Source organism: Ursus maritimus, unplaced genomic scaffold (genome assembly GCF_017311325.1).
Source record: "Ursus maritimus isolate PB19 unplaced genomic scaffold, ASM1731132v1 scaffold_6, whole genome shotgun sequence".
In the NCBI taxonomy this organism is placed as follows: domain Eukaryota; kingdom Metazoa; phylum Chordata; class Mammalia; order Carnivora; family Ursidae; genus Ursus; species Ursus maritimus.
Window position 1 is genome coordinate 20,650,587 of NW_024426774.1, and position 26,465 is coordinate 20,677,051.

Genomic DNA, 26,465 nt, shown 5'->3' on the forward strand with positions numbered 1-26,465 from the left:
TTTCATCATTTTTATTCAGGAAAATTTGGTGTAAATCTTGGGACACAGAAGATGAGAAGCACTAACTGGGCCCCATGAACCTCCCACCATAATGTGTGCGAGTGCTCATTCCTTCATCCTTTCCTTTATGGAACAGGTGCTATTGAACACCTACAGTGGGCCAGGTGGCATCATAGGACATGGGGGCTAAGAAGAACCTTCGACAGCATTTCATCATTTCACAGAGGAGGAACCTCCAGGGCAGTTTAACTTCCAATGAGCTATTTCAGTGCAGAGAAATGACAGGTAAAGAAGCCTTCTTGATCATCCTATAGAATTCATTCCATTCTGCTTAACATTTTGGTTACTTGTGGGCACGTTTTCTCTGTAAGGACTGTGAAGACAGACTTTTGGTGTGTCCCTTGCCAGGATCCCCAACTCCTGGTGTCCATACCTTTGTGTAATCTCTTCTTATGGTTTGCTTTTAACCAATAGAAGATGGCAAAGGTGACGATGTCATTCCCATGCCTGGTTAATATACAAGACCCTGTCTTGCTAGCATACTTGCTCTGGAGACTGTCCTTGCTCTCTTGTGAAGTAAGTGTCTGTGTTGGGGAAGCCCACTTGGCGAGACATTGGGTGGCCTCTTGGAGCGCAGAGTGGCCTTTAGTTGAAAGCCTACAACCATAAGGAAATGAATTCTGTCAACAATCTGAGGGAGCTCGAGGCAGGTTCCTGCATGTCACCTGAATGTCCCTTTACATGCACACCGAACTAGCCACCTGCATTGCCCTTGGTTCTCAGCTCTGGAAACCCACATCCCCCTTTACACCAGTGGCACAGCTCTGACGTGGACTACAGATTGGCCCCCAGGACCTGGCTCTGTGCCTTTGGTACCTTCCTCGGTTGACACTGGTTCAGTTCCAGCTGCTGACCAGGAGCAGTGGGGACATTTCTTGACACCTGTACTCTAGCTGCCCTCCTGGGCACCTGTTTCTTGACTTGCAGACCAGCCTGGAATTTCCATTCTCCCCTATTACTGTTTCTTGAAGCTTGCCCTGTGGGCTTAGCCTGCAGCACCCTGATGCAAGTTTGAAATCTTTGAAGCCATATTGACAGCTTTATTGAGGTATAATTTACATGCCATAAAGTTCACCCCTGGAAAGGATACAATACATGGCTTTTAGTATATTCATAGAGCTGTATAACCATCACCATGCTCTAACCGTAGAACATTTTCATCACCCCAGAAAGAAACCCCTTACCCATTAGCAGTCACTCCCCATTCCCTCCCACCCCCAGCTCCTGGCAACCACTAATCCGCTTTCTATAGATTGTGCCTGTTCCAGATGTTTCATATGAATGGAGTCATGTATGGCTTTTTGTGACCGTTCATTTTTTTAATCTTAAAAAAAAATGAATACCGTGTGTCCACTCTAATTCACAATATACCCTTCTTTTGTGTTGACGTGAAGTTATAAAGAATTTTGGAAAATACATGCCGTTAAAATGTTCAGCCCACCAAAGTACTCCAGGAAGAGGGGCCCTGTGGGCCCTGAGGCTCACTCATGCCATTCTCTTTGGGCCCTGCTCTGAAAGAGCAGGCCTAGATAATTCCGACAGCATCTAGATCTTCCTATCTAGAGCAGATAAAAATCCAAAAGTTGGATTATTTGAGTAGATGCTTAAAGGGAAAGGTGATTAACTTTCTCTGTGCATCTGCCGCTCACCAGGCACCATCCTAAGCACTGTGGGAAGAAAAAGGTGGAGGGAGGCCCGGCCTTGCAGATTGTGTTCTGTCTGTGAAGTGGCAGGGGATAGCTAATGTCGCCCTCGGGCTGAGAGAATGATACGGCCCTGAGGATACATCAAAGGCCTTTTCCGACAAGGTGTTAGGGCAGAATTTGGGGAAGAGGACATTTGGGCAGAGGGTTGGGTGTGAAGCTACAGGATGGGGCCAAGGAGGTGGAGGGGATGTGCTTGGCTGGTGGGGGGGGGAGGGGCAGACTGAAGGTCGTTAGAGGCAACTGAGCACATCCCTACCCCCACACTTCTGTCCCTTCCCAGCTCTTCCCCTCTGGGGGTCTGTGTGCTCAGGGGAGTGACAAAGAGGGGGCCCAGAGGGAGGAAAATGAGGCCTTGTCTTTATCTGCATGAGTTTACACAGACTGACCAGTTCCCTGGCCTCCAGACCACCCTCGGTGATTTTTCTTTCCTAATGAAAACCAATGACAATATAATGACAAGGTTGAAAATATATTATGCTTAATGTGTGTGTGTTTAAAGTAAGAAAATCGTGTGAATTTTTTCTCCTCTTAAGGTTGTGTTAAAATGCCTTCTCTCGTTCCTCTTTCTTTGCCCACCTTTTGTGCATGTCTTTCATGCTCCAAATAGCCAGTAAATAGCACAGAAAATGCGCCCTTTCCTCCCAGTTGTGGAATCCTCTGTTCTCAGCTAAAATGTGTAAATAGGTTTATGTTTTTCTTTTTAAGTTTATGGTGAGCTTGGAGTAATCCGCGTATTTTCTTGTAGAAGAATTTAAGGTTGGGGTGCCCGGCTGGCTCAGTTGGTAGCGCACATGACTCCTGATCTCAGAACCGTGAGTTCAAGCCCTGTGTCTGGTGTGGAACCTACTTAAAAAAAAAAAGAAAAAAAGAATTTAAAGTAATGAGTATGGCCCATGCGAAAGACCCTGTGGGTGAAGAGAACATCGAAAGCTTGGGAAAACATAGCTCAGGACTTCTCTGTTTGTTTTTTCAACTCTTAAGTAGTAGTGAATATTGACAGGACCCTGTGCCCGGTAGGAACCCAGTTGTTCACACGGAGATACCTACCCGTGATGCCCAGTCCTCACCCCTCCAGCAGTCCCAGGCTGAAATGCTAACACGGAGGTAGACTTGAGACTCTCGGGGCAGAGATTCTGTGGTGCCCATGTCGAGGACAGTGAGGGACAGCGGGGGGCGGAAGGACACATGGTTTGGCCAGACTGAGGGTAAATGCCCGGTGCCCCGCAGAGCCCACACCGGGAGAGTGCAGTGCAGAGGCGGGAAAGAACGTCTGGGAGTTAAATCTGGGTGCGGATCTTGCCTTCCAGACTTGCTGATAATCTGTGTGATGCCACGCAAGCCGCCTGGCCTTTCTGAGCCCCATTGCCGGTTCCGTGCAGTGTGGCTGCGAGGCTTAGAAATGAAGCAGGTCTGGTACAGTGCAGGGCATGGAACAGGGGCTCGGTACCTTTGACCGGCCTTAGAGGTCAGATAGGTAGGTTTCGCTTCAGTGATGATGATTTGATTGCTTTCCTCTCCCCCTGGTTTTATAAATAATACATATTCACTGTGAAAAATTTAAACAATTATTAAATGTAAATGAAATAAAGTAAAAGTCACCTGAAGTCCCACCACCTTAAGACAGCCACCATTCACATTTTGGTGGCCATTTTCACCATCTTCGTCACACATACACACACACACATCCATCCTGTTTTAATTGTTGGCATTTTTTCTTTCTTTTTTTTTAAATAGACTCTCCCCCCTCTCTTTTCCATCCTCTTCAACTAAATGCCACCTCCTCACCTTCTGCTAATTGGTATAAACAAACAGGGGTGTTTTCACCCATATTTTGCTCCTTACACATTATTGTGTATAAATAAGATACCAAGATATTTTTTGTCCTTGTACATTTTACCAGAATGGGATCCTATTATGTCTGTGTGTGTGTGTTATGCATACGGGTATTGGAGTTCCAGTTTGGTAAAATATATTATCTCTACGACTTGTCTTTCTTATCATTACAACTCAGAAGAAGCTTTTTTTTTTTTTAAGGATTTTATTTTGAAATAATCTCTACACCCAACATGGGGCTTGAACTTAACAACCCTAAGGTCAGAGTCACGTGCTTTACTGACTGAGTCAGCCACACACCCCTGGAAGAAGGTTTTTGGTTTTGTTTTGTTTAGATCTTATTTATTTATTTGAGAGAGAGAGAGCGGCAGTGGGGTGGGGGCAGAGGGGACGAGCAGACTCTTGAGCCCACATGGGCTCAGTCCTACGACCCTGAGATCATGACCTGAGCTGGAACCAAGAGCCGAAACCAAGAGTCGGATGCTTAACCCACCAAGCCACCCAGGCGCCCCACCCCTGGAAGAAGCTTTAAGGCAATTGGTATAGATCTGACTTTTTAAGAGTTGCATGATATTTAAGGCATGCCTAATGCCATATTGTGATATAATAGGAAATCTGTATTTGGTCTTCATCCCCAGTTCCTGCCATGGCGCTCCTAAAACCCTTGTAGCTTCCTGAGTGACAGGGGTGAGAGGAACATCTTTTGTTATTCATAATAAGCCCCCTTCCCCAAACCTGAGTTATGCTAATGAAGTGACTCTCCCGGTGATGGTGGTGATTGCATGCTGGTTGCCACGGGAACGAGCCAGGTGATGAGGGGGTTGGAACTTTCAGCCCCCATCCCCTACCCCTCCCGGGAGGGAGAAGGGCGGGAGATGGAGTTAATCACCAATGGCCAATGATTCAATCAATCATGTCTTCGTAATGGAACCCCCATAAAAACCCCAAAGAGATGCGTTTGGAGACCTCCCAGGTTGGTGAACACATCGAGGTCCTGGGTGGGCGGTGCACCTGGGGGGGCCATGAGAGTTCCATGTGCCCCGCCCTTACCTGGCCCCATGCGTCTCTTCCGGTTGGGTGTTCCTGATTTGTTTCCAGTCTTAGTAAGTAAAGTGTTCCTCTGAGCTTTGTGAGCTGTTTTGGCAAATTATTGAGGAGGGGGTCACAGGAACCCCTGATTTATAGAAGTCATCAGAAGTGCAGGTGACAACCTGGTCCATGTGACTGACGTCTGCGGTGGGGGGAGCAGTCTTGTGGGACGGAGCGCTCAGCCTGGGGGCCTGCACTCACTCCCAGTGGTTAGCATCAGAAGTGCGATGAGTGGGGGCGCTGGGTGGGGGCGCTGGGTGGCCCAGGCAGTGGAGCATCCGACTCTTGTTTTGGCTCAAGGTCGGGAGATCGGCCCCGCATTCAGCCCCACGCTCAGTGCAGAGTGTGCCTGAGATTCTCTCTCTCCCTCTGACCCTCCCCCCACCATGGTCTCTCTAAATAAATAAATAAATAAATAAAATCTTTTAAAAAAAGAAGAAGTGTTGTGGGTAGAGGAACAGTTTTCCTTTAGATAGTACTGTTCCCCATTGATGGGCATTCAGTTTGTTTCCAGGTTTTTGGTGGCTTGTCGCCCTACCCACATTGCTGCTGTGGGCCTCTCTCTACCCGGCTCCTTGTGTTCTCTTGCTTCCGTTCCTATGGATAGAGTCCTGGGAGTGGAATTGCCAAGTCAGAGAGCTTTTTAAAATTTTAATAGACAACTTTTCAGACTGTTATCTAAAAGCGTTGGATAATTCATGTTTTCATTAGCATTTCATTAGCAACACCCTGGCAACCACTCCCAACCCACACTCTTCTCCCCCCTGCCCCCACCAGTCCTGCCAAGGTCAGCCGTCTCCCTGGAATTGTTGCCAGTCTGATGGATGTGGAGTGACACCTCCTTGTGCCTTTCATTTACATCTTCTTGATCACTGGGGAGGTTGGACCTCTTTTCACACGTTGTTGGTCATTTCCATTTGCTCTTCTCTGTAGCACTTAGTGGTATCCTGAGCCCGTCTTTCTCATGGTTGTATGTTTCCTATCAATTTGTTAGAGTTCATTGCTGTCACATGCACTGCATATGTTTTCTCAGGATAGTTATTGTTTGTCTATTGACTTTTTCTATTTCTCTGATATCATTTACTTCACTAAATTTTTTAATGTGTATAAAGCCAGAGATGTGACCCTTCTTTTATGGCTTCTGGATTTCCAGACTGAATTAAAAGGGCTCCCCCACTCTTAAATTGTCTATGTCGTTTCCTGAGCTTACTTCTAATATTTTTATTGCTTTAGGTTTTACATTTAAATAAATTCCAGATGGATTACGGATTTGGGTAAATGCTGTGAGGTAGAGAACTGACTGAATTTTCTTCCAGACAAATTGCCTGTGATGCCAGCCCCATCTATTAAGTAAATCATTTCATCTCCACTGACTTGAAGTATCACTTTTGTTAGATTTAATTGAAATCTGCTACCAAGCATCTTATTCTGCTCCTTTCATCTATTTGTCTAATCATATGCTGACACTATAGTTTTAATTATAGTAATTGCATATAACATCTTTTAATATTCCTAGGACAGTCCTTTCCCCACCCCCACAGTATTCCTTTTCATAGTTTTCTTGACTCTTCCCAATTCCATTATTATCCATTTCAAAATAAATACATTAAGAACTCTAATAGGAATTGCATTACATTTATATATTAATTTTGGGAGAATTGGCATTTTTTGATATTAGCTTTTCCCATCTAGGAATATATTTATTTCATTTTGTTTAGATCCTATTTTATGCACTTTGAGAAGCTCTAGAGGAATTTGTGCCTTCCTTGGCTCTGTGTCTGTGTGTGCACGCGTGCGTGTGTGTGAAGCTGTATTTTTTTTTTTAAGATTTTATTTATTTGACAGAGAGCACAAGCAGGGGGAACGGGAGAGGGAGATGCAGACTACCCACTGAGCAGGGAGCCCATGCAGAGGCTCGATCCCAGGACCCCAGAATCATGACCTGAGCCAAAGGCAGACGCTTAATGACTGAGCCTCCCAGGTGCCCCTGTGAAGCTGTATTGAGGTGTAATTTACATAAAATAAAATTCACCCACTTTATACAATTCACTGATCATTAGTATATTTAAGGAGTTGTGTAATTTAATCACGTGATTTTATTTTAGAAAATTTCCATTACCCCAAAAGGAAAACTCAAGCTCATTTGCAGTCACTCCCATTCTCAACCCCAGTTCTGAGCAGCCACTAAACAAAATCTATCAAAATAGAGAAAATACTTTATATTTAGATTTGCCTTTTCTGAACCCTTCTAAGTGTTTTACTGTTTATGCTGAAGTGTTTCACAGTGTTTTTCACTATTGTGAACACATTTTTTTTTCCTGTTTCTATTTCTAGCTGGCTGGCTGCTAGTGTAGGGGAAAAAGCTACTAATTTTACTACATTTATCTAAGTATCTAATTATCTGTTACCTTACCAATTTTCTTCGGTTTTCTAGGTATGCCATCATAACACATTTTATGTCCTTTTTCTCATGTTTATTTTGAGGATTTAATTTTCTTATTGCATTTTTTAAGGAAATTACAAACACTGTTTAATAATTGTGGTCAGAGAAGGCATCCCTGCTTTATTTCTGATTATAACGACAATGACTTGCCATCAAAATGTAATGTATTGGCAACTCTTGATGAGCTGGTAGAGGCAGAGAAAGTTAAAAGAAGGTTGAGGGGGAGTTATCTTTCCATTGACGTTTGTCTTTTAAGCCTGGAATGGAATAAACACTTCCTTAATCATTGGCTGGAGCTGCACTGTGTAGTACCTTAGCAACTTAAAAATAAATACAATTAAAATTTCAGTTCCTCCTGGCGTTACGGAATCGAGCCCCACATCAGGCTCCTCTGCTATGAGCCTGCTTCTTCCTCTCCCACTCCCCCTGCTTGTGTTCCCTCTCTTGCTGGCTGTCTCTGTCAACTAAATAAATAAAATCTTAAAAATAAATAAATAAAATAAAATTTCAGTTCCTTAGTCATACTAGCCATGCTCAGTAGCCAAACAGGGCTGGTGGCCACCTCATCTGACAGCTCAGCTCCAGCACCTGGGTGGACAGATCCTGATCGTAGCCCACAAAGCCTAAAACATTCACTCTCTGGCCTTTTACAGGAAAAGTTTGGTGACCCCTGGTCCAGAGCATTGTCTCCTCACCTGGGTCGTTTGCATATAGCTTCCTTCCATTTTTCATAATGCCATCTACGAGCTGATGCTTAATATTTTTCTTTCTTTTTTTATTTTTTTAAAGATTTTATTTATTTATTCGACAGAGATAGAGACAGCCAGCGAGAGAGGGAACACAAGCAGGGGGAGTGGGAGAGGAAGAAGCAGGCTCCCAGCGGAGGAGCCTGATGTGGGGCTCGATCCCATCACGCCAGGATCACGCCCTGAGCCAAAGGCAGACGCTTAACCGCTGTGCCACCCAGGTGCCCCCCTTAATATTTTTCTTTAAATAGCTCACTTTTTTTGCTTAAATGTTGAAGAGAAACATCATATCAACACTGTAAATGGGAATATTTGCCAGAAGTAAATATCTAGAAAAAGAAATACAATGAAAGCCAATCAATGTTATTAAATTCCAGTCGCAAACCGGACCTTGCTCTTCCCCTTGCTAAAGAAAGGAAATTGACAAGAGCGAGGTATTAGCAGATGCACACCCACGCACTGAGATGTTTTCCTTGATGTAAACAGAAGTATAGAAAGAGAGCTCGTGATTCAACGCCATTTGTGTCCAAGTAGTATACCTCCTAAACTCACCTGTACATGTTTTCCTCAATTTTGGAACACTAGGCTGAGGGAAAAGGAAATCAAAGAGCATGAATTGCACTTAGGTGGTGGCTGAGGTGGTGGTGGCCCCACTAGAGGGGTAATATTTTTTTGAAGGTTTTATTTTTAAGTAATCTCTATACCTAACATGGGACTCGAACTCACAACCGCAAGATCAACAGTCTCATGCTCTACCGACTGAGCCAGCCAGGTGTCCCTAGAGGAGTAACATTTACACACCTTTCTTACCATTACTAGTTAAAGGATGGACAAGACATATTTGCATTCTCTTTATAGTATAGGTTGGAGCACCAAAGATAAACTGGTAGTTGGAGTATAGTACTTTAACACCCCATAGAAATGTCATCACAAAGTAAAAATTTAGTGGTATTTCCTCAACCTTTTATTGATGTTTGCTCTATATTAAAAATGGTCATTGGAGAATATTTCTGCACCTCCTGCAAAACTGCAGTCAAATATATCCAGCATGTTTCTTATTCCTTAAAAAGTAATCCAGTAAATTCCTTCTGGAATTATCTACATAGAGGGCAGACCCGCTTTCTCTAAAACATTCTGACGGATACCTTCTCTTAAATGTTCAGTTGGATGGAGGGGAGCAGTGAATTATTTGGGATTCAAAAGGCTTTTCCTGGGTTAATCAGGCTTCCCTTTTATCTGGCAATAGAAAGTTTTTCCTTCCCAAACCATTTCCTCTTCTGCTTGGACTGCCAGGAAGCTTAGCACTAAATGTAATTCCTACTAAGTTCTATCTCATTTTTTTCTGGTCTCCCTTTAGCAATTCTCTTTTAGATGTGTTCTGTGGGTTTTTTTGTTTTTGTTTTTGTTTTGTTTTGTTTTAAGTAAGCTCTATGCCCAGTGTAGGGCTTGAACTCATGACTCCCAGATCAAGAGTCACATGCCCCATGGACTGAGCCAGCTAGGTACCCATTTTTGTTTGTTTTTAAGTCAGCTTTGTTGGGGTGCAATTTACATACAGTAGACACAAGGATTTTCAATGTACATTTCAAAAGGTTTGGACATACTTATGTAGCCGAGTAATCCAGTGACAGGAGTGTGGGTAAGAGGAGGCATTTGGGGTCAGCAGAGTGTGCCAGCAGGTGGAGAGGCCTCAGATGTGGATGGGCAGGCCTCCACTCCCTGGAGAAGGTGATAGGCAACAACCAGAAAGGGTGTGCCAGCCTCCTGGCAATGAGGTAGTAGCCCCTTTACCAAACAAGGTGTGGGCACAGGGAATCAGTACCCAATGTGAAGTCTGGGGTCTGACCCTCAGCCGCGGAAGATCTGGAGCACAGTCAGGGCCTGTCCAGAGCCAGGTGTCCTGACCTCGAGCTTCAGCATGTTGGACTCGAGTCTTCAGATTTGCCTTCAGGGCTAGGTCCTTGGCCTGGGCTGGAGGTGGGGAGGAGGCTGCCAGGGACTGGGAACCAAGGGAATCTGGCCAGCTCCTCTGAAAAGTAGAGGGGAATAAACTGTATTTATAAAAGTAATTGGTGTCTGTCATCAGTTCCAACCCCACCTCTCTTCTAGCAGAGGCAGGTAAACAAGAAAAAAAGGAAATGCTGGCATTCGGGATGAATTAAGTGAGCAGACAACCATTTACTCCCATTTACTTGTTTCAAGAGACGTTGACTTCATCTCTTTTGTTGGCAGTTACTCAGCAGGTGCTCCCTGCCTAGCAAGGGCTCCAAGAAAGGGCTCATGTACCTCTTTTTGTTTAAGTGAATGACGGTGTCTCCACATTTTCAGACTCAACCGCCAGGAAGAGCCTTTGAACCCAATCAGTCACATGCTCCATCTCTCCAACCATTCATTCAAGGAAGGCAGCAGCCAGATGGGCCGTAGTAAAGCAGGTGCTCTGCTCCTTTATGCAGCCATTTGAGAAGACACTGCCTTGTCTGGGGCGCCAGTGAACAAAAAATAGGAAGGGGGCCATACGCTATCGCCTGTGGAGCTATCACTTACCCTCCTCATTGAAAATGATGCCCTTGCGAGGCACCTGGGTGGCTCAGTCGGTTAAGTGTCCGACTCTTGGTTTCGGCTCAGGTCATGAGCTCATCTTGGGATCGAGCCCCCTGTCAGGTTGAGATTCTTTCCCCCTCCCTCCTCCTCTCCCTGTGCTGCTCCCCTTGCTCGCACATTTTCTCTCTCTCTCTCTCTCAAATATACAAAATCAAAAAAAAAAAAAAAAAAAAGGAAGAAGAAGAAAGAAAGAAAGAAAATGATGCCCTTGCTGCTGGCTTGGTCCTGGCACGGGGGGTGCGGTCTTTCACTGAGCCGGGGGACACGTGAAGAGGAGCCAAGTGGAGACGGAGTGTGATGAGCTCAGTTTTAGATGTGATCAGTTGGAAGGGCCAGTGAGACGTTAAGGGAGAAGGAACTAAGTCCATTAGATGAACACGTTGATGGTGGTTAAATAAATGTACGAGGGATATTGACTTGCTAGTGAGTTGCCTGCCCTGGCACAGACTTCCTGAGAGCCTGCTCTGGGGTACTCTGCTGCTCCCGCCCCCCTGACCAGAGCGATTGTCGACTCCATAGCTGGTTTCTCATACAAATATTTTTACAATCAGGTAGTGCAGAGAGATTTGAGTCCTGCCGCAATTTGCAGTTCTTTTCTCTGGGACAACTGCAGTTAATAGTTTAACGAATAACCTTTCCAGTGTTTTGTGGAAAAAGCTCATTTATATGTAAGTGAGTTTTCATATATAGATGAAAGGTTTATATAAGTGAGATTTCATATTCATATATATTCAGCTATCTATGACATCTCACATATATACAGACGTAGATACACATACCATGAGTCCTGTTCTGTAATCTGCTTTCTTCACTTAGTACTGTATCCTGGATAACATCCCCAGTCAGTACTTAAAGATCTACATGAGGGGCACCTGGGTGGGCTCAGATGGTTAAGCGTCTGCCTTTGGCTCAGGTCAGCTCAGGTCATGATCTCCAGATCCTGGGATCAAGCCCCAGGGCGGGTTCCCAACTCAGCAGGGAGTCTGCTTCTCCCTCTGCTTCTGCCTCTCCCCCTTGCTCGTGCTTGCTCGCTCTCTCTGGAATGAATAAATTTAAAAATCGTTTAAAAAAAATGAAGATCTGCATGATCTTTTTCAGTGGTTGCATAGCCTTCTCTTGTGTGAATATACCATTATTTGTTTAAACAGTTCTCACATTGACACACCTTAAGCTTGTTCTCAAAGTGTTTGCTATTATAAACAACACTGCAACAAAATACCCTCATAATACAGTTTTGTGCAATGGCCTGATTATTTCCTAGAAGAAATTCTTAGATGTAAAACCCACATTTTCAGTTTTCATATAGATTTGTAGATTTCCTCTTGGTGAGGTTGTATCAGTTTGAAGCCCTATGAACAGTGTATGGGATGCTTGCTTTTCTCTGTCTGGGCATTGTACTCTTTTTCTGTGCCATTATGATAGGTGAGAAATGTAATCTCATTGTTTTCATTTGCATCTCTTTGATTATTAATAAAGACAAACATCTTTTCATTTGCTTCTTAGCTATTTATGTCCTCTCCATTCCCACAGGTTGCCTGTTTATGACCTTTGCCGATTTTTTCCACTGGAGCCCTTGTCTTTCTCTTAAGATTTATAAACACTGTTACATATTACAGATATTAATCCTTGGTTTTATGTTGCAAACATGTCATAACCAGTTTTTGTCTTTATTCAAAGTTTTTTGCTGCATCTTTTGACATATTACAGTTTTTCATTGTCATATAGTCACACCTGCACCAATCTTTTCTTTTCTGGTTTTTGGCTTTAGATTATGCTTAAAAAGCCATAACCCATCCAAATTTATAAAAATATTTTTCGATGTTTTCTTCTAGTACTTTACCCTTTGAATTTTTATGTGAAATGCAAATCTAATGATGTCACATCTTCGCTTGACCTACCAGCAAGCCTTATGGTCCACGCTCTGAGCACGTCCCACCAGGCCTTGAATGGCTTGGGCTCTCATCAGCTCACCAAATACACCAGCCATCAGGAAAGCACCCAGCTAGACCACACTGCTCTGCTTCTGTCTGGAATGCTCAGGTTTGCCCCCCGCCCGCATAGTGAACTCCTAAGCAACGGTCAAGACTCCTCTCAAAGGCACTTTCTCTGAGAAGCCGTCCTCTATCCCAGTCAGTGTTAAGTGCTTCTCCCCCGCCCCCCTTCCTGGTACTGACACAGCCCTTCTCTTCACTCATACTGAGATTTTTGTTTATGCATCTCTTTCCACTCCAAACGTGGGGGCCAAGTGTGGGTGCCAAGCTTGCCTCTGTGATCTGATTGGCATCTTTGCCAACTCAATATGCTAACAGTGGAGGCTGGGAGGCCAGTTAGAAGTATCCAGGTAATGGTGATATCTTAATGCAGGTAGATGACAAGCCTGAACTGAGGCGGTCGGTTTGAAGAAAAGAGGGTGGATAAGAAATAGATTTAGTAGGTACAACAGACAGTGCTTGAGTACGGTGTTTTGTCTGAAGCGTCTCCTAAATGTTCAACAAGAAGTAAATCGAATGTTAGCCCATTAGCGCAGTCCAGGCCTTTTGATCCTTGTATTATGTGGTGTTTAGAATTACCTCTACTCCCAGTCCTTTCCACGAAGCTGTGTGACCTTGGCTGTCAGTTACCACTAGTCAGCGTCTGTGAAGTAGAGACGGCCCGTCATCTTCAAGGGCAATTGTGAGGTGCTTTCAATTAAGCGTCACAGTGATAAGAGCCTTCAGGGCCCCTGGCACTGACCAGCATTTAGTAGGTGTGAGCTCTCTGGTCCTGCCATCTCCTTACCTTGGGTGACTGGGTCAGTTGCCATCGTCTGATTATTCTAAAGAGTTCCTAGAAAGAGAAGTTGAAATCGGCTTTCTTCACTGGGTTTCCATCAACTCCAGGCATGCCCTGACAGCTGGTCTCCATCTGTCCCCGCCAGCACTCTGCTGGGCTTGCCCATGCTTCCATTCTTCCTGTCTTCCCCAGTCTGTTTTCCCTTTCCTCCAGAGAACCTACCAGCATGCAGTCCTTGCTCAGCCCTGCTCCTTCCTTTTCTATTCCGTTGGCACCACCAGTTGAACTCACACCATCCTCATGCCTGGATTACTACCGTCACTGTTCTCCCGGCCTCCACGCAGCCTGTGCCAGGTAAAGAAGCAGAAGGACCAGCCCCCAGATCATGTGCCCACCCCCTGACCAGCCTCGATCCCGCTCGGAGTGCGCCAGGTCATCCTGTGCTCATTGGCTCTCATTCAGAAGGCTGGGCCTCTGGCTCGGCACTCCTAGGCCTCATCTCCTGGCTCCCCCGGCTACTTGCTCAGCCCAGTCTAGCCTCTCAGTCCCGAGGCAGTTCGTCTGCCGGCCATTCCCAGCCTCTACCTGCTTATTCTGCCTTTTTTTTTTTTTTTTTTTTGGTTCCCAACCCAGACAATGCCAGCTTTGTTCCTTTGCCCTAGGCCTTGCACCGGACACCCTCACAACCAGCATGGAACTCTCTTCGGAGAAGCCTTCCTTCCCATTGCTCACAGCCCATTACTGTGGTGAACACTTTGTACATGCAGAGTGCTTTTCACGTCCCCATCTCTTCTGGCCAGGCCTCGCTTCCTTCAACTAGCATTCAATGAGCCCCTCTGCGTGCCAAGCCCTTAGAAAGATAAAATGAAGCCTAGTCTCTAATGTCAAGGCGCTCCAGTCTACTATGGATGGATTCCAACCCAGTTTCCGTAATACGGGGATAATCCTGTCTAACTGCCTCACAGGGGTGCTGGAAGATTTCTTTGAAACTGTGTGTGAGCCTGTCACATAGAGCGCTCGGTGGTGACGATGTGGTGTTGATGGTGCTGACACCCACTTTACAGCTGAGAAGATGGGAGTGGGGCAGTTAGTCATGTGGCCAGAGGGGCAAAGCCAAGTTCAGCGCTCCCGGCACTGCTCTACCCATCGCCCGCTCCGTTTCCTTCTCTTACCCCTCGGACCCTTTGCTGCCCCATCTGCTGCTGTTTGCTGCTCTTAAACAGGCTGCTGGAATGCAGTCAGGCTCGTGGCCTCACCCCCCAGCTGAGGGAAGCTGATCATTTTCAGCCCCCACCTGCCTTCAAGTCTCGTAAGTAAGAGTGCCCACTTGACCTGCCACTCCCAGTGGGCACGGTGCTTCTCACATATGCCTGGGGGTGTCGCCCATGAGAAAGTGTCTCCCAGAGGGGGTGATGGAGCTCACAGTGTTCTCCCACCTTGCCGCCCATCTCCCCAAAGTTGGGCTCCATTTGTCATGTATTGCTGCAAGCACTGGTGAGATTTGCTCTTCAGGCTCCAGAATTCTGGGTTAAGGTAAAAATACCTATTTGCCTTAGTGACGGAGGTGAGTCAGGTTCATAAGAAGGCAACTGGCAGAAGCAGGCACAGGAAAGGGGATGGCATTGACCAGCGGAAACATTCTGGGTATAAAGTTGATGGCAGGTAAAAACACTGTGTTTGGGAGGGAGAGATGGAAACACATTTTCAGCACAAGATGAAGGATCCGGTACGTCTTTAAAGACTTACATCACCGGGGAAAAAAGTCTGTGTCCTTCTGAAATCTATTTGAGTCGAAATAAGGAAGGAGATTGGTTTGTCCTAAAGCCCAGTCCTTTTAGGAAATTTCCCAGGAGGTGGCAGGAGGATGGCAAGATATCCTGAAAAAAAGAGGGAACGTTTTTCACCTTATTTCAGTTTTTTTCCCAAACAGAATAAAGCTGTTTGTGTGGTTTTAAATTAGTGTAGTTATTTTTCATCAGAAAATCAGTATAATATTATATAGAAAATTTGAAAAATTAGAGGAGTGAAATCCCCTATAATCCCAATCAACACAGACCTTGTTATGTATTCTCACCTGGTCTGTTTTTTGTGTGTGATGTTTTTACGTAATTGTAGTAACACATGGCATATCATTTTCATATACGGACGTGCAGTTCTTCTTTTAAAATTTTTAAATGTTTTATGAGATACGTACAGAAAATATGTCTAATTTAAATAGTAATTTAAAGCAAACACCTGTGTAACTCCCACCCTTTTCAAGGAGGAGATTTGAATATTTGCAACTCTCGAGAAGCTCCCCACCATGTGTCCCAAACACAGCCCCTCCTTGGCCTCCCAGAGATAACCAACCACTCCGACTTTTCTGATTTTCTTGGGTTTTTTTCCTTTCTATGACTATATGCCTAAACACTGTAGTTCAGTTTTGAATGTTATATGGCCCTGTCCCGTATTTACTATTTTGTGTCTTCAGTTGTTTTTGAGATGTTCTACGTGGCTGTCGTTAGTTCATACTAATTTTTCATTTAAAAGAGAAAAAGTGAAATTTTTATGTATTTCCACCCAATATTTATCCCAAATCTAGACCTCATCAGGTAGCCCAAGTTTGAGACTCTTTTCTTTTGATTTTATTTTTAAGTAATCTCTATACCCAATGTGGGACTTGAACTTGCAACCCTCATGCTCCACGACTGAGCCAGCCAGGTGCCCCTAGGACACTTTTATAATTAGGAAAATGCATTTTTTTCCCCTGCTTGTGACTTTCCCCACCCTCAGTCAGAGAATGGGGGGTCTCAGACTGAGAAACATCGTTGCCCCCTCCCTCTTTCTGGCAGTGGGCGGGCGCTGGTGCCTCTGCCCTTTGGCTGGCATTCTAGGAAGCAGCCACTCTGTGGGCCACTGGAGGCCCTGGAGCTGCAGCTGCTATCTTTCCAAGAGAGCTGATGGAATGATTTCTGGGGCCTGCAGACAGCTGGCGAGAGCGTGGAAAGCACAGCAGGGCTGAGGAATCTGCCAGAAGGTCCGCCTGGGGAAGGGTTATGGTGGTAATGTTGACTACTGGTCACAAAAGCCTGGTGTTTTCTGGCTGAGGCCTCAGTCAGGAGGCCAGATTCTTGTCTCCAGTGTGCATACACCTCCCTGCCCTTCTTCCAGGGCCCTGGAGCCGCTAGGCTCACAGAAGGGGATCTCCTCCTCTTTACTGGTTTTTGCTGGTACTCGGTCTCCGCCAGTCTCCCGACCTCAGTGAGCAAGGGAACACTTGAAAGGAGCAAGATTTCTGCCCAAATGCAAAGACTGCACGCAGGGGCCGTGATGCCCACCAAGGCGCACGTGAGCGTCCCCACGCAGGTGGCCTCTTTGGTCCCGACGCCACACACGCTCGCATGTACTGTCAGCTTCGCCTTCCCACAACTGTCCGGTTTCTCTCACAGCTAATCTTGAGCAAGTGGTCTGAGGCTCCATTTCTTGGGCTAATCCCTTGGAATTTCATTCTTGCCCTCTGTGCCCTGATGGTGCTTGCGTGTGGAGTCCCGCCAGGCTGGGCCAGGCCAGACCCAATGAAGCCATGGGTTTAAGACTTCTTATACTATCTTAGCCTAAGGACTCAGCCCACATGGGTCCATATACACCTTCCCAGAACCTAGGCCCACCTCTCGGGCTACACTTGGAGCCGCTCCTTCGTCCTTGTTTCTTTACGCTTCTACGAGAACAAGCCCTTGTTCTCCACATTCACGTCCATCCCATGGACAGATTGGGTCACCTTGGCCTGCCTGTCCTCTTAGTGTGGCCTTGATGCTGGGCTCTTATGGCTTATGGCTCCCGGATGATGGGTCCAGAGTGTCTGGTTGGGGGGAGGGGGTTGTACCATCGGCCACAGCCTGTGGAGCCCCTGCCCTCCATGTGTGACCCTTTGGCTTGATAGGCCCTTCTTTCTGCTTCCAGATCCCCAGAAGATGCCTGAGCTCCACATGAAAGACAGACCTGCTGTTTCACCTTCCCCAGTTCTCCCCATGGCTGGGTTCTACCTCCAGAATCTCTCAAAGCCTTTTGCACAAAACTCCTAGGTGACCCAAACCAGGCCCACCACTCAGACCAGCCCTCGATGCTGACGCTGGCCTCGTTGGAGAGGAGTCTAGGAAGAGGCTCAGGATTCTGGGTGGGTGATAAGGGATGCTGCAGCTGCTTTTGGACAGGCTGAGTGTGTGTGCCTGTGGAACATTCCAGTGGAATGGTCTGTGGGCATTTGGATGTTAAATGTCCTCACACCCTCATTATTGGCATAGAATAGGTTTCAGATTCCTGCTTATTTACCCTGGAAAGCAGGGTCCTAGGTGTTGAAGAAGTCAGTCATAAGGCAGGTGAAGTGTGATCATGGGATGTGGGGAGAGGTCGTGCGGCAGAAACAGCTGTGAGCTTGTCTTTTTTATTTTTACTTGTCACCTAATTGTTGTTTTCATGAGTTCATACAAATTGACTAGGGAAGTGGTTATGTCTGAGGGTGGGGTGAAACAAAAGAGGTGCGGGGACAGCAAGAGTAGTGACGATGGCGAGTTCACAGGTGTTTGTCATTTTTCTTTATACCTGACATGGATGTTACAAATACCATTTTAAATCGACTCAAGAGTTGATAAAGCCAATTAAGAATTAAAAAACTATACTTGTTTTAATATTAAAGAATTGTGTAGTGCAGTTTAGAAAGGCAGTTCACTTTATTAAAAAACTACGTGTATTAACTTAAAGCCTTAGCTGTTTCCCACTCACCTCAAACTTCCCTTTTTTTTTTTTTTAAGATTGTATTTATTCATTTAACAGAGTCAAACTTCCCTTTTTGGCTCTAATGTTCTAGCGAACCTTTCATTTGTTTTCATTTTTCATCTCAGAGACAATCCCTTTCCAGAATCATCCCAGGACTCCATAAGTACAAACACCACAATCCCCCCCACCAACCCCTGTTAGGATCGGCTCCCTGGCTGGTGAGAGCGTAGAAAGGTTATGGCAGCTGCTGCTTCCATTACTGTTCCATTACTCTTTCCTACGTGTTGATCAGAGGAAGAAAAATAGCTGCATATTTTTGTTTTCTTTTCCTAACCACTGCCATATATTGCCTTTTGATCCTTTGGCAAATGTTACCTGCTTGGAGCAAAGGAAAAGCCACATCATTCCGTGTGTCCCCAGCGACCAGAACTGGCTTCCCCTACCCCTCCAGTTAGCAGCCCGTCTGCCATTAGGACTGGCTTACATGCTGTGGATCCTTCGTGACTCAGGGCACTTTTGTAGCTCTTGCCTTGCACGTGCCTTGATCTCACAGTGACCGATTGTCTGTAAAATCACACGTTCTTCCGTGGGTTGGACCCAAAGAGGAAACGTGAATCTTAAATCAATGCCTATTAAAAAGGAAATACATACCATACAAACCAATTCCTATCAAGTTCGTTTTAAGGTCTTTCTGCAGGAAGTGTCCCCTTCGCACTGTTCAGGCCCCACATGTCTCTGAGCCGCAGGGACCCCCAGCATCCTCCAGCTGAGCTGCTGGCAGGAGGCAGCTGTGCAGGCCAGACTGCAGGCTCTCCGTGTCTCGCACCTCCCCGCAGGCACAGGGGAGCTGGGGAAGGTGATGACAGAAGCAGGCAGTTGCAAAACACAGCGTTGGGGTTGGCATTTCCTTGGCAGGACCACACTGCGTGCCTTCTAGGAGCACGGGGTTGTGTGCATTTCATGAACGAGAAGCAGCAGCTGCCATAACCTTGACTGTCCAGCAGGCAAGGTGCCCCCTGTGCAGTTCTGCGTTGGAATGGCTCATAGCAGTAAGAAGCAGGAGGGTGGGCAGTACGGGAAATTGTCCTTTACCCAGCAAGACGGTCATTAGATGGCAAATAGCAGTCATTTTCACTGTTTTAAACATAAAAAAGGCTTTCTCAGGAAAGACTGCGTTCCGAGGTGGTACAGTGCTCTTTCCCCAGCTTATACATCACCTTGGCTGTCACCCAGCAGGGGTTCAGGACCATAAGGAATCCATGCCATGGAACTGGGAAATTGGGGGATATAAGCCGTGTACAGCTGAATAAATCTTGGCATATCAAAGATATCCATCTTGCTGTGGAAGGCATCATTGCTTCCCCAAATAAATTGTAGAATTCTTAAGATCTGCACATTTGCAGTGTAGCGGCACCCTGTCAGCCCTGGTCTGCCCCTCTATTCAAGGTCACTGTTGGTGAAGTCCAAGGACAAAAGGGAAAGTCAGGGTAGACTTGATGAATCTCTGCAGCTCTAGAATTCCATGGTTCTGAGTTATTCCTTCTAATACCATTTAACTATCTGGCATGTTTCCATTTCTGCCTGGGAGGACAGCCATGTGGTTTGAATTCTTTCATTTGCATAGACAAATAGCTGGGTGATCAAAGTTTTTGGTTAGACAAATGGGAATGTGGGATACAGCCAGAAGTCCTTAAAGGAGGTGACATTTATTTTAAGACACAGTTGTTACTTAATGCTGATTTGATTATAATGTTCACTTCTGTCTAATGTAGTATCTTAGCTCACGCTGCTATAATAAAAATACCATAGACTGGGTGGCTTAAACCACAGGAAATTATTCCTCACAGCTCTGAAGGCTGAGAAATCCAATATCGAGGTGCTGGCCAATTCACTTGCTGGCGAGGACTCTCCTCGTGGCTTGCATGACTACCTTCTCTCTGTATCCTCACGTGGGATGGGGGTTCCAGGGGAGGGGGGTGGAGAGAGAGACGGGTGAGGGGGTGTGAGAGAGATCTCCTGTCTCTTCTTGTAAGAGCACTAATCCCACTTATGAGGACTCCACCCTCACGACCTAATCCCCTTCCAAGGCCCCAGCTCCAAATACTATCACGCTGGAATTGGGGCTTCAACATATGAATTTTGGGGGTGAAACAAACATTCAGTTCACAGCCTATGTAGTAAACCAGTGGGCCAGATATTGGCTCTGTCTACACAGTAACTGTGTTTGGAATAAATGAGTGCTTTGAAGCATCATAAATTAGTAAAACTGATACCAACCATGACCACTGACAAGAATGTTTTCTGAATATAGAAGGAAAGACAGTCATAGCTGGTGGCATTTGCAGAACTTACGAGCATGCATTTCAACAATGGTGCTCAAATTTTTCCCTTCCGAGGGATTCTCCTAAGACGGCCAAGGTATCTCCCCCACTCACCCACCCCCTCACGCCATCATGTACACAGACAGAAGGCTCGCCGCAGAGAAAGAGTCCAGGAACGTCTTTTCTTCATTTAGTTTAGCAAAGACTAGCAGGGGAAGCTGGAGGAATGTGGTGCTAATGAGGTTACTGGGGGAGGTGAGAAACATAATGAATGTCAACCGTCAATGGTGAAGGGGGACTGAGTGGGATGAGGCATTGTGGCCACCCAGACAATTTGGAAATCTAGAAACGTGTGGGGGCGGGGATACTGGTATAGCAAAACCCTCCCACCATCACCAAACAGCTCCTGTCACTCATTCACAGCTCTGGTGTCTGGTTCTCCGTGAGACACACCCAGTTTAAACCAATACCTGGTAACTTTGTTTTCAGGCTTTTAGGCAAGAAGTGTCCCATTACCTGGTAGTCACTTTGTAACAGTTTGGGTCTCTGTCACCCACTAGACTGAAGCTCTTGAGAGCAAGGCCTGTGTCCTCAGAGTTGTGTCCGGTGCTTGACACTGGAAGAGGGTGCGGTTCCAGCGTATTTTAGTGCACACGAATGTTCATTTTTGTTCACACGTAGTCCTAGCGTGTTCTGCGGCCTCAGTCACCCCAAAGGCTGACAGCCTACAGGCCGTTTTGATGACAGCAGCCCCTAGTCTGAAGCTGGACGTCTGCCAGAGGGTGGGGATGGAGCTCCCAGCATCCACGGAAGTGGGTCTACCAGGCGGCCTGAGATCCAGGCTCTGGGTCGCGCCCCCTCCATGTTGGCAGTATGGCGCGTGGCCAGGAGTGCAGGCTGCCGTAACAAAATACCACAGGCTGGGGGGCTTATACAATAAAATGTATTTTCTCACAGTTCTGAGGCTGGAAGTCTGGCATGAGGGTGTCAGTGTGGTAGGTTTCCGGGGAGAACTCTCTTCCTGGCTGGTAGATGGCTCCTTTCTCACATGGCCTTTTTTCAGCGTTTATGCAAAGGCCGTGGCGGTGGGGGTGGGGGACTGAGCCGTCTGGGGTCTCTTCTTATAAGGATACTAATCCTGTGGGATCAGGGCCCCACCCTATGACCTCATTTAACCTTAGAAACTTCCTTAGAGGCCCCATCTCCAAATGTGGCCACACTGGAGATAAGGGCTTTCGTGTGTGACTTGTGGAAGAACAAAACATTCAGTCCACAACAGCTCTAGACAGTTGTCTAGTTTTCAGTCCCTACTTTGTTACAGACTAGCTGTGTGACCTTGAGGACGTTCCTTTAACTATTCTAAGCCTCGGCCATCTCAGAGCAATAATGGGACATTCATGGTGCCTGTCTCAGTCGTGAGACGGAGTTCCCTCTGAGGTAATCCCGGGAATCCAGCCTCTTCAGAGCCAGGTTAACCTTCGGGATTTCTACAAGGAAGAAGAAAAAGGTTGGGTGGGGACCCAATTTTATCCTATATAGTTTGAAAACCTAGAAAACTATGAAAAACATAAAAATCACCTATAACTCTTCTACCCAGAGCTAACTCTGATAACTTTTCCCTTAACTCAGACAGACCTGAATATGAACCCGATCCTTCATCTGGAGTTGTGGGACCTTTCATTTCCAAAACTTCTGTTTCCTCCTCTTAAGAAGGGGGCTAAGGTTCCTGCTTGTTCCTACTTTTCGGGGTTGGTTGCCACGTGGTCAAATGCATGTGTCCCAGGCACGGGGTGTTAGCTTACCAAGAATGATTGCTCTCATTTCTACTGAGAAGTCACCCTTGGCTTTGATACCGGCATCAAAGCTCAGACAGGAATTCCCAGTAATTCATTATTGCATTACCCTTCCAGGTCCCCCACCGTCCAGGTGTACACTCTGAAGCATGTGTTCTAGGTTAACAAGCAAATCAGTATTCTCCTTTATAATATTCTCCTTTACTGACATAAACAATAGCAGTTAGCCAGCATAAATATTCTTATTTTTCCTCTTGCCCTAAAGCAGCTTTAAAAGGTGAAGATTATATATTTGCACAGGGGGCTAGGAAGGTGTGTTCTTTCGGCCACCCCTACCACTACCATCACTTCTCTCCTCTAGTGCAAACTGAGAAGTCGCATCTCTCCTTTCATGGTCACACTTGGCCTTGGCTTCGTAACGAGAGAGAGGGAGATTGCATCAGTCAGCCTTTCTGGGCTTCCTTTGGCCAGGGAACAAACCTGCGAACAAGCTCATTTCCTAATTGCATATTAAATTAAAACTCCAGTTTTCAGATTTTAGGACAAAAGATCAAATATACCCAGCTTCATCTCACTTCAGACAACAAGCTTGTGGTTGGGACTGTCCCATCTTCGCATCTCTTCAGCCTGACTCCTCCCCACCGCCTCTTTGCCCACTACCTTCCTCACCAGGGAAAGGGCCCCTTCTCCCCAGAGGTTGGACTGATCCCTGGGGGGAGCAGATGTTCCTGGGAAACAGCTGTTGCTGTGTAAGGGAACAGGGTTCGCTCCCACCACTTGTCTTGTTCCCCAGCACCGCCCCCAGCAGCAGCCCCACAAGGGGCCGGCCTCTCCTAACAGCAGGAGAGTCTAGTGGTTGACCCTGAATGGGCACAGCCAACTTTCTTGGTGTGGAGATTCCACGCACTCCATAGTGGTCAACTTGACAAAAACAAACTGTTTAACCAAGTGCGTCCAGGAGAGCAGGCTAAGATCTCCAGATAGCTGACCCATCTCCTTGTAAGATGTATTCCTTCAACAGGTTCCAAGGCCTTTTCATCCTGGGACACAGCCTTCTCACAGCTTACCTGGTGGCAGGCAAATTAAATGACAAGAATAAGAGGAAATATGTTGCTTCCCCTGCTCTGTCCACAGTAATTTGCTCTACTGGAAAAGGCATGAAAGCCGAGCATTGCCCTGGACGGAGAGTTGCCAGATATCCCAGAAACCAAATATGGAACGGCCTACCACTCACTGCTTTAAGCCATTCGATCGTGTTGGGACGCAACAAGTGGATGAAGCCATTCATTTGTTCACTGGCTTTGAGTATCCCATACTCGGGGCTGGGGCTGAAGAGGGAGCAGAAACAATGATCACTGATAATGCTTTTGACTTTGAGGACCTTAGTTCAGAGGTGCAGAGAGACTCCAGGGCCATGAAGTTTGTGAAGGTGGCAGAGAGTCAGGGAAGGCTTCTCAGAAAGGGGGACAATTGGATTAGGTCCTGAAGAGTGAGAAGTTTACCAAGTGGAAACGTGGGCTTCATTCATGCCTAGGGAGACCCTGCAATGATGAAGTCTCCTTCCTCCTGATCAGGCTTTGTCTTATCTTTTCTAAGTCTAAATGAATCATTTCTGTTCAGCTACCTGAGGGTCATGAGAGTTGCAGATCCAACCGAAGGTGCTCCCTGGACGGGATTCTGATTAGCTCACCGTCACGGCAGCTGTCTGGACGCTGACCCCCTCCCCTGTGTCCACCCTGCTGCCCCTCTCAGGTCCCACAGTGGCTCCTCCACATCTCCCCCTCCCCCACTCTGCTCACATCCTCTTGGCTCCTCGCTGCTCCCAGGAGCTCCCCGCCTCCCGCTATTCAGAGCAGAGAGAACACAAATTCCTGTGTGTCCCCACCTCGCCTGCATCTTCATGTTATCTCCTTTCTGCAAGCCTTGACCTTAACCTCTCTTGAGTCTGTTTCCTCTTCTGTGGATGGGCATAATAATACCTTCCTCACAGCTTTGTTGGAAGGATCAAATAAACCGTGTTAAGTTGACAGAGACCCAGCTTCCATTAATGATGGCCTTCATTCTTCCATGCTGCAAGACCTTCCACCACAATAATCTCTTATCCTCTTCTATCTTTAATCTCTCCTTTGACTCTCTCCTAGCTGTTTGAAAAAATCTTAGATCTGTCCTAAATTGATCTCTTCCCGCAGGCATGCTGTCCTCAGCCCATTTTACGTCTCCCTTTACTCACAAAGATCTTGACATGTTTCCACAAACTTGCCTTCAACCACCATTTATCAAAGACTTGCTCCTCTCCATAACAGTGGCCAAGATCTCCCTGTGGTCCTTATCCCCCTCCCCTCTATGGCCACATTTAATGCTAAGGAGAGGGAGCTCCAAGAGGAAGAGAATGGTTAGTGGTCAAATGTGGCCACTCAGTGGATGATCCACTTTGAACTGATTTTTGTGTAAGACCTGAGATTGAAGTCAAGGCTAAATTTTGCTTATGGATAGCCAGTTGCTCCAACATCATTTGGTAAAAAGACTATCTTCTTCCCTCCATTAGATTTTTTTTTCACCTTTGTCAAAAATCAGTTGACCATACTTATATGGGCTATTTCTAGATCTTTATTCTGTTCCACTGATTTTGTGTCTAGCCCTCCCATACCACCCTGTTTTGATTACTGTAGCTATGTAATAGGTTTTGAAAGCAGGTAGACTAAGTCCTCCCACCTTATTGTCTTTGTCAACATTATTTTATTTTATTTCATTTTTTAATTTTTATTTATTGGGGAGAGAGAGAGAGACCTAGCAGAGGGAGAGGCAAAAGGAGAGGGAGAAGCAGGCTCCCCACTGACATGGGGCTCAATCCCAGGACCCTGGGATTATGACCTGAGCTGAAGGTAGACACTTAACCAACTGAACCACCCAGGTGCTCCTGTCAAAATTATTTTAGCTTTGTCATTTCACATAAACTTTGACAATAAGCTTGCCTCTAACTACAAAAGATTTTTGCTGAGATAGGAACTGCATTAAACGTGTATATCAATTTGGGGAAGATTGACATCTTTTCTGTGTTGGGTGTTCCTATCCATGAATATGGTGTGTCTCTTCACTTACTTAGATCTTTGATTTCTCTCATCAGCATTTTGTGGTTTTTTAGCATATAAATCCTGTATATGTTTTCTTAGATTTATGCCTAAGCATTTTAATTTTTTTGCATGTACATGTGTTCATTGCTACTATATAGAAAAACTAACTTTTGTATGTTGTATCTTGTATCTTGCATTCTTGCTGAACTCACTTATTTGTTCTAGGAGAATTTTTTTTTTGTAGATTCTTTGGAATTTTCTCCACAGACCATCATGTCATCTGCAAATAGGGACAGGTTTTATTTTTTCCTTTTTGATCTATATGCCTTTTGTCTCATTTCATTTTTTAATAGCTGGCAAGAACTCCCTTTGTTGAACAGCAGTGAAAACAGTGGACATCCTGCCTTGTTCCCAGTTGTAGGGGGAAAACATTCAGTCTTTAAGCATTAAGTCTGATGTTAGCTATAGGTTTTTCATAGATGTTCTTTATTAAGTTGAGGAAGTTAACTTTTATTCCTACTTTTCTGAGAGCTTTTATCATGAATGGATGTTTGAATTTTGCCAAATGCTTTCTTTTTCTGCATCAAATGATACGATTATGTGATTTTTCTCCTTTAGCCCGTTAATATGGTGGATTACATTGATTAACTTTTCAAATACTGAACCGACATGGCATCCCTGGAATAAATCCAATTTGCATGGTGTAGAATTCTTTTTACATATTGCTGAATTCCACTTGCTAATATTTTGTTAAGATTTTCTGTATCTATATTCATGAGGGATATTACTCTATAGTTGTTGTTGTTTTGTTTTGTTTTTTTTGATACTGTCTTTGTCTGGCTTTGGTATCAGAATAATACTGGTTTCATAAAATGAGCTGGGAATGTTTCCTTCTCTTCTCCTTTCTGCAAGAGATTGGCATTCATTCTTTAAGCATATGGTAAAATGCTCTAGCTTTTAAAAATAGTGGTTCTGGGGGACCCAATCTGGAGCACATAAAGCTGAATCTCTGCGCATGGAGCTTGGGTGAAGGTGCTTATCCGAAGCTCTGCAGATGAGCTTATTAACTGTGCAGGCAGGGTGGAGCTTCTGTGTGGTAGTGGCCTTGAGGAAGGATGGGAGGGGGGCCTGAAGCAGAATCCATCGGAAGAATACATAAATGAAACAATGGGGAGGCTTAGAGAATTTGGCTCTCAGAGTCATGCCCCAGGAACCACTGATATCTTTGGGACCATATGGTATAATGGGGACATTGGTCACACAAGGCATCTGGGTTTG

At 45.7% G+C, this 26,465-nt stretch overlaps 1 protein-coding gene and 1 non-coding gene across 2 annotated transcripts in view; one reads left to right on the forward strand and one right to left on the reverse strand.

Moving 5' to 3' along the window:
* DPYSL5 (dihydropyrimidinase like 5) overlaps positions 1–26,465 on the forward strand; it is a 94,249-nt gene that overhangs the window by 12,169 nt on the left and 55,615 nt on the right. The window lies entirely within an intron of this gene.
* On the reverse strand, positions 8,579–8,651 carry TRNAN-GUU. Its single transcript has one exon. It is a non-coding gene; the product is annotated as a tRNA-Asn (tRNA).